Below are 12,092 nucleotides of genomic sequence, written 5' to 3' on the forward strand. Positions count from 1 at the left end.
TAGGCGTCCCAAGTATGTACACACACACATTTATATGTTGCTAACTTGTTAATAGCTTTGAGAGAGTAAACATCCAACTCCAAGGGTCAATTTTAAGTTTGAGAAAGTAGAGGGTTGATTTTACGTTTGTAAAGCAGATGTTTTTTTTGTAGAGGGCCAAGGCCCACCGGCATCTAATCTTTTAGTGTGAAAGAAAATAATTTCTAACTCAAAATATCCTATTCTCCTTTGAACCTCACAACTCACGCGTTTCCTACAATAGCCTAGCTCTTCAAACCTCCAATCCAAAGGTCGACTGCGTGTCTTGCTATGTGTGTTGTATTGGTGCGTGAACGGTGTGCCTAAAAGCCTTCGCCAGAGGTGCGATGCGCCTTACGAGAGCAAATCGGCAAGCATTGAGTACATATGTGTGAGGGAGCCAAGGAGTAATATAGCAGGTGCATGCTCATTCTATTTTCACGCTTTGAACCTGGTGCATTTGGTGTCTTAAAATAGATGTGAGAAGGAAAATAGTTATGATGTTCTCGGCATCCCATAATACTTGATTCCCTGTTTTTCTTATTTAAATGAGGTAGACTTCTTGGTAAGTACATGCACATTGATATTGAGTCAAATAAGCAAACTCAAGACTTTTGAAGACCAAAAGATAAGTTGTGTTATGATAAGAACCAAATAAATATAAAATTCCAATGTCAGTACTTGTTTTAATCCTTTATATGTTATTGCTTTTATATGCATCCTATTGGAATGAAGTAGATATATCTTAAGAACATGAAACTGTGAAAAGTGCATAAGATAAGAAAACTTTCAAAAGCCAAAACATAAGCATGACTGTTGAGGATTAAAAAAAGATGTGTGTATCTTATTGCTTTCATATCATTCCTATTGAAAGAAGTGGAGCTTTGTTATGAACTCCAAAGTAAATTAAACATTAAAACTCCAACCTTTTAAGGACCAAAACAAAAAACAAGATTTGCTTGATTTTTATTTTTTTTGAGAGAGAGAGAGAGAGAGAGAGAGAGAGAGAGAGAGAGAGAGGAGATAAGCTTATTCTTTTTATTTGAAGATAATCCAAGAAAACTCACACATGGAAGCATTTGGTGTGCTTGTTTCACATGGGCATCAAGTACCTTCAAGCTCATCCAAGGTATTCTTGTGGTGTATGAATATTTTCTCCATATAGCCATTGTTTTCATGTATGCTATAATGCTTAAACATGCTTTGTTTTAACTTATGTTAGCTAAAGCAATGAACTTTGTTTGACTCTTATGGCAACAATAAGAGACAAGAAAGAAATGTACAAGACATGGGGTCTAATAGTTAAGTTATGCTGGAGATTTTTGGCTCCTCAAGAATTTGCGAAGGGCATGACGAGGACATTGATATGGAGGACCCTGGGAATGCATTCCAAGATGACATGGAGCTACATGGTATGCCATCTGCTAATCCAACCTCTAGTAATGTGGAAACAAATGCACCAAACACTAGTAAGAAAAAGAAAGTTCGGAAGTTTGGAGATGGATGGTTGCATAAAGTCAAATTTTTGAAACGTCTTGTCATTGAAGATAAGGAATTTATGAAATGCATTTGGTGTGAGAAATACAAGCAGAAAGGGCCATGGGGAAAAGGAAAGGGCTGCAAAACAATTCAGATAGGTGCTATTTGCAAGCACAAAAGATCCCCCGAGCACAGATTTGCAACATTGAAAGTGCTTAATGAGGGAGGTATTCAAATCAAAGAGCATATGGAAGTCTTGAGTAGCAAAGTACAAAAAAGAGTCATGACTTGCATGAAGTTGATGTATTTTGTTGCCAAAGAATACCTTGCATGCAAGAAGTACAAAAAAGTATGTGACTTAGCATATGCTCTAGATGTGCAAACCATGCCTATCAGAAATGATTATTCTTCATATACCAATGTCATGGCAGGAAAAGACTTTTCTTCTTGCATTTCTGATTATTTATAAAACATGCAATTAGGTGAAGTGAAGCAAAGTCCTTTCTTCTCATTGATGATTGATGAATCCACGGACAGAGGTTTAGAGAAACATCTCATTGTTTACATTTCTTTTTTGTCATGTGCTGGCTTGGGTGTTTGTAAAACACAGTTTGCAAGGCCGGTTATTGTTGCAGATGGTTCAGCCCAAACAAAGTATGATGCACTTAAGAAAGTGCTACATGAGTTGGGTCTTGATATACATCACATGGTAGGTATTGCAACTGATAATGATAGCTCAATACTTGGGTGTCATGATGGTTTAGTGGCAAAATTGAGAAGAGACATCCCTCATCTTGTCAGCACACACGACATTGCACATAGAGAAGCATTGGCTATTCTTGATGCATCGAAGTGTTTTCCTTGTTTGTCTTATATTGATAAGTTGCAAATAAGATTTACTCTTGGATTCATGGTTCCAGTTTACGACATACAGGATTTCAGAATCTTTTGAAAGAGATGAACTTACATGTTCTTGAAGTCTTACAGATTCATGATGTTAGATGGCCTTCTCATGGAAATGTTATGGAGAGATTGGCTGCATTGATGCCAGGAGTTCTTACTTTTTGGAAAGAGGGAGCCCCTCCTTGGTATAAAAAGTTATGCATATACAAGGTTCTATTTGTCATTCATTTGCTTGCTGATGTACTTCATGATTTGAATGTGCTTAGCAAACATTTTCAAGAAGGTGATGTTGACATAGCTTCCATAAGTGCATATATTGAGATCACTTTGTCCTCGCAGAGACGAAAGTTCTTTGCGGATAATTTTGCAAAAGGTACAAAATTTTTGAACAAGTTTATGTCAGACAGTGCAAATGGGACATGGATGTATGTAAATGAAATGGGGGTGGAGTATGTGCATACTTTGGCATATGAGAGAATACCTGGCAAAGATAAAGAAGGTAACTATATTGATCCTGAAGGTGGTGATGTAGACACATGTAAGCAGCTTGCAAGGAATTTTGTCCAGAAAGTAATTGATTGTGTTAATGATCGATTTCCTTATGTATTTTTCTTGAATGCTACGAAATTGTTTTCTCCACAATTTTATGCAAAGGATGCTAAGAGCTCCAAGTCCTCAATGGAGCCAGAGAAGAAAGTAAATGAATGGTTGAGTAGACTGTTGGAGAAGCTGGGAGGCTCCCTTGTGGATGCGCAAGGATGTAGAGATGAAGTTTTGTCTTTCACAGATACGTTGTATTATGCATGTGAGACAATGTCTATGAAGGATGCATGGTAGCTTTTTGCATCTAATGCTCATTGGCAACGTACTTATCCAAACTTACTAAAGTTGTGGCAGTTGATTCTTTCCTTCCAGTGTCATATGTATCTTGTGAAAGAGGTTTCTTAAAGAAAAATTCTATAAAAACCTGTACTCATTAATGCCTAAAGGTGGATACACTTGAGATGCTTATGTGTATTTCCTTGATAGTTCCAAAGAAAGATGATATTGATTGGATGTCTGTGTATAAAATTTGGGAGCTCAAGAATGTCGAAAAGAAACAGATGCATAGACAACTTGTTGATGCTTGCATTGCAATACTGATCTATCTGGTTGAAAACTAATTTTCAAGGATTACGGATGGAATGATTTGGATCTTATGTATTGCATAGCTCTAACTAGTGCTATTGTTTACTTTTTACAGCTATGGATCAAGTGAGATGGTGTGTATCAACTTGTTGTAGAGAATGCAAGTTTTCGGCATAACTTGTCATTGATCAGCAGCATGTGCTAGATTTATGTTTAATTATGCTTTTTTATGCAGGACCAATTTTGAGTCATGTTAGAAGGTAGTGCGTTTGGTATTTTGTGCATTTCTACGTGGAATTTTTCAGCCAAGCATTTAGTATTTCATGACTTATGAGATAGTGTGCTCGTTCACGTTTTTTAAATGAGAATTCAACAAAGTGCTCTTTTCCAAGCAGGCTCTTTACATTATCAGATTTTAGTAATTTCAGGTTTGGTGTCAATCGTTGTGTAATGAGGTAACTTCTGGTTGTTGCTCTTTTCGTTTTGGAACTTTTGAGATACATTTAATTTTGTAAGCTTGTTACGACAATGTGTAGTTGTTTGAGATGTAAAAGTTTTTACTTGTTAGGTTGCTCTCTTATAAAAGATCTTGGGTACTCTCAAGTGCCAAATATATGTGACAACAAGTAATCCAAACAACTCGCTCTTTTAGTTGCAAGTATCTAAGATTGCATGTCAGCAATTTGTTTCGTCCACAACCAATATGACCACATAATGCTACTCACTAATTGGGTGTTTTTGTGTAGGTTTGCAGAACATATGAGAAGATCAATGGTGTTAGCCAAGGAGTTCTTGTTTTGATACAGCACCAAATTGCGAAGAGAGGTAAGTTTAAGCCTCAAAATTGATACTTGAATACACGTGTGATGATTTTTGATAACTAAATTGTATGTCGTAATTAGGTTATCTTCCATATCTAAATTGTATGAGTTTCGTTGGCTAGTTTTGCTTAAATGGTATCAGCAAGATTACTTGTTGTTCGATAACTAGATTGTTTGCAATAATTGAAAATTTTAGGGAAGCTTAGATCTTTGTGGGAAGCTTCATATGAATCTCAATGGATAGACACATGATGACCCTACCTTTGGCTAGTGGGGAGTCAATTTAAGGCCCGACTATAGGTCTCCACATGCTTGTCGAGAGCAACTCTTATCTTCAAAGACAACAACAAAGCTCCATTGAATAGTGACAATTCAAAGAAGGGCATGCAAAAAAAAAGACAATCAGCGACAAATTTAGCAAGAGAGAGAAGCTCGCACAGTGCTTCAAAGTTGGTGAAATATCGCAAGAGGACTCGCATTGTCGTGGAACCCGAGGGCAAGATCCATCATGCATTCAATGACCCAAAGACGCTCAATTCCCAAAAAAGCAGGAAACACCAATAGCCATCTTCACTAGCAAAAGAAAAGGAGAATGCAAAAATGCAAAATTGCCTCAATAATAGAAGCCCCCAACTCACTATCAACCAAAACCTATCAGATATAAATCACTCAAGGAAGGGGGGAGTGTCATCAACTACAAAGTAGTTTCAAAGCCAAAGACCATCTTTAAAGACAAACTTGACGACATGCCCAATGATAAGATTGCAAATGGTCCTCTCAAGGAACAACACGAGCTAGGAAGGGGGAGTGTTTGGCCATTCTAGCACACAGGCACCCATCTAGTCGGACAATTTATACTCTGTTATTTTTCCAAGCTACTATAGCTATACTTTGTGTAAATCATGATTCCAGAGTAGTATGTCTATTCTATGAGTAGTAATTCCATGTAAGCATGGCCCTTGGCCATTTAGAAAGCCGTAGGTATAAAAGACAATAACCGAAGTATGAAAAGGAGGCTCATCTTTTGGAGAAAAGAAAGCTCTGTGTACGTACGCTCAAGCGGCCAAGCAACTCAAATTTGTAATCAATTTTTCTCATGATTGGGTAATCCAATTTTAATTCTGAAACTTGCATTTTGTTCCTCTTTTCTTGCTCTTTCAATCAAATGTAAGCATTTCAGGTTCTGTTGTGGTTTGTGACTACGCATATGCAAGCCTAATCTTTAATTTTGAGTGCTTAAAACACTGTTTTCTGACATTTTGACCAGAGGGGAGTGCTACCAGACCTTAGGGCGACCTATTTGGGTTGTTCGATTGTAGTTTTGTTGACGTAATACATGATGGATCGTGATTTTGTTACTTTTTCAGATTGCAACTAGACTTTGTAGACGGGTCCCCTTATACCTAATATAGCTTCCCTTAAAGTTTCGTGGCTATTCAAATCCGTTTAGTCATTGAAAGGTGTGATGACCTAGAGTGGCGAGATAGGACATAGGCAGATTTTTTGATCTAAGAGTGGTGATTTGCTTGTTGAGTTGATGTGTTTGCTTTTTAGGTTCACTTCTTGAGAACTGACACCTTCAAAGAGTCTCCATACCCCATCCGAGTCACTTCCTTGAGTATTGACATGAGTATGTTAGTGCCAAAAATCTATTCTATGGATGTCCATTGAGCGACCCACTAACACCTTGAGCTTAGCCTTCTTCTTCAAGATTTATGTTTGCATTTCTACAATCCAAATTCTAATATTGGTATCAAAGTAGGATTTTGCATCTGGGGTAAAGTTGCAAGAACCCTCTTGTCTCACTTTCTGTGATTGATGCGTTCCTTGTCGACATAATCTACTAATAATATCGTCGAGCTTTGTGTGTGTGTGTGTGTGTGTGTGTGTGTGTGTGTGTGTGTGTGTGTGTGTGTGTGTGTGTGTGTGTGTGTGTGTGTGTACATACACGCACATATGTATATACAACCTTAGTTTTCACTAAGCAGCATTGCACATGCAATATTTTCCTTTTGTGCATTACAAATCACTTTCTAATATTTTTTAATTATGGCATATAACATATATGAATTTTTGTAGTTTTTTGCCTATATTGGTAACTTTTGCCTCATGTGCATCCAATGGCCGCGGTTGACAACAAAGATAATTTTTGCATAATTTTTTTGTTGAGGACAAACTAAACGGACCTATTATGGGCTTACGTGATGGAACATGTTCTAGTTCCAAAGGAAAATTGAAACATTATAGAGGGATTTAAGATATGCCCAACTTCTTTGGATAAATTGTCTATTGATAATGGTGGAGGCTCTCGGAACTTTGTCAATTTTAGTGGTTTTCCCTAGTGTTGAACGAGCTCCTTGGGATGGTAGACATGTGTCAGATCATGCCTTGATTGCACTTTCTTCCATCACTATATATATGTTTCAACAAAAATAGAAAAAAAACGTAATGTTCCACCAGGGTCTATCACTGTCTCTCAAGGGTTCTAATATTGTATATATATTTCAACAAAAATAGAAAAAATTAATGTTCCACCAGATGTATATACACGTCGCAATGGGTTACACATTTCTCTCAAGGGTTCTAATATTGTATATATATTTCAACAAAAATAGAAAAAAATTAATGTTCCACCAGATGTATATACACGTCGCAATGGGTTACACATTGCTTATCTGCACAAACCATTAGAATCCAAGTTTATAATTTTATGCAAGAGGAGGATGAAATGGATCTAGTGACCATTGTGCTTGATCTACATAGAGATCATAGGCAAGTGTCCTTGGACATGTCAACAATTGTGATGGTCTTACACCATCCCCACTCTTCTCTACCCCTCCCCATGCACTATTTGCATCCACAAGAGATTAGAGGCAAGAGATCGTGTTAGGATTTTGGCAAAATTTTGGCAAATTTTGGGTAATAGCATATAATTAAGAGTACCATTCTCCATGACAAAGAGAGAAAATTGTGTATATTAACTTGAAATTTGTGTACAAATATGCCTCTTATATAGGAATAGAAATGAGTGACATCAATGAGTACATAATGGGTGTTACATCACCCAATGGATGTCAAATATGTAACAAATCTTTTTTGGGTAGGCAAAAATCTTTGACCTCCCTCCACCATTGTTTGTTGTGATGCAATAGGTAATCATGACATCTTCAAAGCAAGGAGAATAACATACATAAGTCCTAATGAGCCTCCATGGAATGTATCTCTCCCAGTGTATAAACCCAAAGACATACATAACAATGTGTAATGTGTAAGTTGCACAAGGCTGGTCTTCATAGTAAAGCATGTAAAGTGCGTGAAAACTTCAATTTCATATTTTTCACTTTGGCTATCCTAATAAATATCCTCCTTTTTGTAGCTAGACTTGTCAAGTAGTTAGCTTCTACAATAATGTATTGGACTTGAGTTTTATTGGTGGGAGATTAAATATGCCCAATAAAGTCTATGCCCCATTCGGCAAAAATCTTGAGCTTCCATCATCGGATATAACAATGCCATAATGCCATATCTTTATGGTATCCAACCCTTGGCAAGCATCACAACATTTAATGGACTCTTTAGCACCTCCAAAGAGACTAGGAAACCACATCATATCATCATGATAGATCTTGTGGACATGGTTGCTAAGAAATGGCACCATCCTTTCTAACACATAAGTTGGCTATCCTTACCCTGCTATACGATTGATTTCCTATCAATGTGTTATTTTGATCATTTGTTTTCATAGATTTTTGTCTTATTTTTTCCATGCTTTTAGGGAATGTTTGGTTAGACACATATTCCATCAAGTACTTTCTCCACTTTGGTTAGACAGATATTCCATCACGTACTTTCTCCACTTTGGCATTGATGAGATTTGGAAGAGTGTGGCATTGTTACAAGTGGTCACTATTAACATTGAGCACAACCATTAACATAATCATTACCATCCAACTTTATGGTAGATCAATATACACCAAACCATCTCAATCTTCTCACAATTTGATCTTTGGCATGACAAAAACCCATAAGCGTGGCATGAGCTTACTGCAAATAGAAATCTTGCTCAAGGGACTTTGTGTAGATCAACACAAATTCTCATATTGATTTTTTAGAAAAAATAATTGCAATTTGTTTTTCAATTAGTCACCAATTTAGTCTTATTTGGAATCTCATTGTTAAATTGTGAAATAGTCATCAAGGTAACTAGTGACTATGACAACTATGGAACAATCTGGTATGTCATCATCTAGTCCATGTGGATCTTCTCTAAAAGAAGCTCTATAAAGATGGTCAGCCCTTTTTTGGTGTGTAATTTGTTTCTTCTCTACAATAGCAAAGTCCAACTCTAACTATAGGACCCATGTTGCAAGGGTTGCTGACCGAATACAACAAAGCTTGGTGATCCATGAAAAATGTGAATTTATTTGCGAGGAGGTAATGTTGAAATCTCATATATACCATACCTAAGCCCTCTTGTTCAATAGTGGTTAAGTCCCTTTCAACACTATTAAGCTAGAGTACAATCAATTGCAAAATTTGACACTCATACATGGACATGGAATACTTTATACTAATATGCAGCTTTCAATATCTGAGCAAAAACTAGTTTAGTCCTAAGCTTTTGATAAGATTCCTCACATTGATTAGTCCAACTAAAGCTAGCAAGTTGGTCATCCAAAATCTTAGCTACTATGGAATATATAAAAATAAATATATGACAGCCAACCACAATGTCCATCAAGCTTGCGCTTCTCCAATTGAAGTTAGTCAAGGTAGATCAACCATTACCTTGCTTTTCTATATCTCTAGAAATCCCATTCTTTTGCACTCTATGCCCACTAGTTCTGCCTTGGGACACCATGAATACATACTTCTAAATATTAAGGTAGTTTTCTCAAGATTAAAGTAGTTTCTCTATAAAGTTGAAATTTCTCAAATAGTGTCAAATGATCAATATGATCCCTTCAAGAAAAATGTGAACACATCAGTCATCTATGTATACTTGTAAGAAGATATACACATCCTTTAAAAGAAAGATTCATTAGTTTGTGGAAAGTAGCAAGTGCATTTTTCAAGCAAAACCATTATAACTGGATAAACAAGGATGCCCCATTCCATTGAGAATGTCATTCTATATTGGTCTTGAGAATTAATGTCTAGTGGGTTAAAACTAGAGGATCTATTCAAGAAACTATGTGTTTCCTTCCCTATGCCTCTAAGGCACATTAACTTATAGAGAGATAATATTTTTTCTTCATCGCAAATGCGTTCACATTCTTAAGGTTATTACACATTCGCAAACTTTTTGTATGCTTGATCTTATTAATAAACTTAGCTATTTGAGATTTTCTATCTCCGCCTTTATCTTCTAAGAAAAGGTCTCATCATATGTATACAACCTTTGTTGACTTGACTTAACATCTTCTCATTTTTTAGTTGTGCATTGACATATTTTTGGATCAACACCCTTGAGATCCTCATATGACCTAGAAAATATGTCTCTATACTCTTTAAGACTTTTGATTAGCAATTCTTTTTGCTTTGGAGAGAAATATATGGCTATCTAATCCAATTTTGGTTCTTTTCTAGAGTTTGCAATATTTATTTGCTTAAAGTTCTTCATGTATCGCAAGACTTTTTGCCCTACCAAATCTTTCATGGATTGTTGCACCACAATCCATATATCTTAATTATGTCATTTGAAATCATGATGATCCCAACTTTTCTTTTCACATTCTCACTTTCAAGCCTTTTCAAGTTTCTTTAAGAGTCATCTTGAAATTTATAAACTTTCCTTTTTATTCTAGCTTTGACATTATGGGCCCATCCTTTTTGGACTCGCATATAAGTCTTTTTCTTCTTGTATTTTGTTTTGGTAGATTGTGCTAGGTAACAATCAACAATTTTTCTCCTTCACACAATCTTGGGAGTTTACCACAACATTTAAAACTCATTTTTTTCCCTTTATAATCGGCATCGGTTTTGTCTTGCACATGTTTTTCCCTTCTTGTTTCAACCTATACCTTTGTCACCTTTTGCTTTTGACTGAAAAAGTCAAAAAATATTTTTTTATCCTCTTGACTTAAGATTTTAGCGCTATCATTCACATCATTATAATGCACCTTGATGTGCTTGGTGCAATCATGAAACAATGGGTTCCTTGGTTGTTGAGGTGGTCTTTTGAGTTGTGTAACTCTTCTTGCCGCCTCTTCTACAATGTTAATGGGATTTAGAATCAAAACAAGTCCCACTCTATCTCTCATAAGAGATGTGGCTTGCTCTCTTTAATCATTGACTTTTCTAGATTATTTCCCATAAGTATCATATTTATTATCCAAATCTATTGCATCATGATATGCTCGTTCAAGGTCTTATGCTTCATCCCATAAACATCAACGTATACCTATCAAGATACAAACACTAATCTCTCCTGCTTAGGAGAAACTCTTTCAGGACATTTTTTAATGTACAGTTTCATTCTCATGGCACACTTCTGTCAATAATTTTGCAAATTTCTGACCATCGGGATATAAGTTCCTTAGCAACTTCCACAGGGTTCATAGGAACTAATCTTGTAACATAAAATGTCTTCCAATGGTAACGTCTGTTGTGAAAACATGTGAGCCAAATGGTTCTACATTCTGATAAAATTTAGAAAAGATTTTATAAGAAATACAACCACATTCTATAGATAAGTCAATGGGGTTTGAAAAGGTAGACTTATATAATGTGCTTCATAGATTCCTAGAATATTTCAAGTGGAACTTAATTTTGAAGTAGGCTAAGGTTCTTGGTATGCCTAGTGCATTTAATATGTAGTGCACATTATATTAGAAGGCTTATAAAATGTGCTTAATAGATTCCTAGAATATTTATAGTCGAACTTAATTTTGAGGTAGTCTAATGTTCTTGGTATGCCCAGTGCATTTAATATGTTTTGGAAAAAACTCGCAACCAAAGTTTTTAATGCATCTCTTGATATCTTCCACCTCCCAAAAATTGGTGAGGTTTCTTGTGTGTTGAGGAAGATGCACTTCCTACGGTATGTGTGATTTTCTTCATGGGTTTTTTTACTTTCATTGGTCAAAGAATGTTTTCGATGGTGTTGGCTATAGGTGTGTTAGCCAACCTAGGGGCCAGAGCATTACCTGAAGAATATAGTACTAACCCACGAGCAGCTTCAAGCATATGTTTATGGAAGTGATAATATAATAGCACATTATGGCGTATTTCTAGAGGTATAGAAGCTACCCATGCTATATATACATACACTTGTTGGACTAGAGTTGAAAGGAAAAAACTTTTGCAAGTTCTGAAACACAAACCATAATAAATGGTCAAGCCATAATATAGCAGCATTACAGGTTGAACTGGGATCCTATTTTTTGCATGAGCAATTGACAAATGGTTGATACGTATTCCAGTAGTTGCGGAGTAACTTTTTTGTATTTTTTGCCCGCCGATCAGTTGTAGATAGACTTTTATTCCTTGCGATCAGAGAGAAATTAGAACATCTTTTGGAGTCGACAGCTGCAAGTGAAATCTGTTGAAGCTCACAAGCAAGGTCAGTAAGATAATACATTTGAAAAACATGAGACAATAACTTCATTTGATATTCATAGAAAACTCAATACATCAGGTTTAGATACCAGGTGTGACAATGGAACTTGAATTGAACAAGGTTGAAGTTTGTACCTGCCACCATCTAACAAGACATATGTATTAGAGCACATTTTGACGTTG

General features: G+C 36.1%; 1 pseudogene; it reads left to right on the forward strand.

Annotated features, from left to right (window-relative positions):
• Positions 1–1,327: 1,327 nt before the first annotated feature.
• On the forward strand, positions 1,328–4,518 carry LOC147454268 (uncharacterized; annotated as a pseudogene).
• The last annotated feature ends 7,574 nt before the right edge of the window (positions 4,519–12,092 follow it).

This window comes from Adiantum capillus-veneris, chromosome 7 (genome assembly GCF_014529385.1).
Source record: "Adiantum capillus-veneris isolate H3 chromosome 7, ASM1452938v2, whole genome shotgun sequence".
In the NCBI taxonomy this organism is placed as follows: Eukaryota; Viridiplantae; Streptophyta; class Polypodiopsida; order Polypodiales; family Pteridaceae; genus Adiantum; species Adiantum capillus-veneris.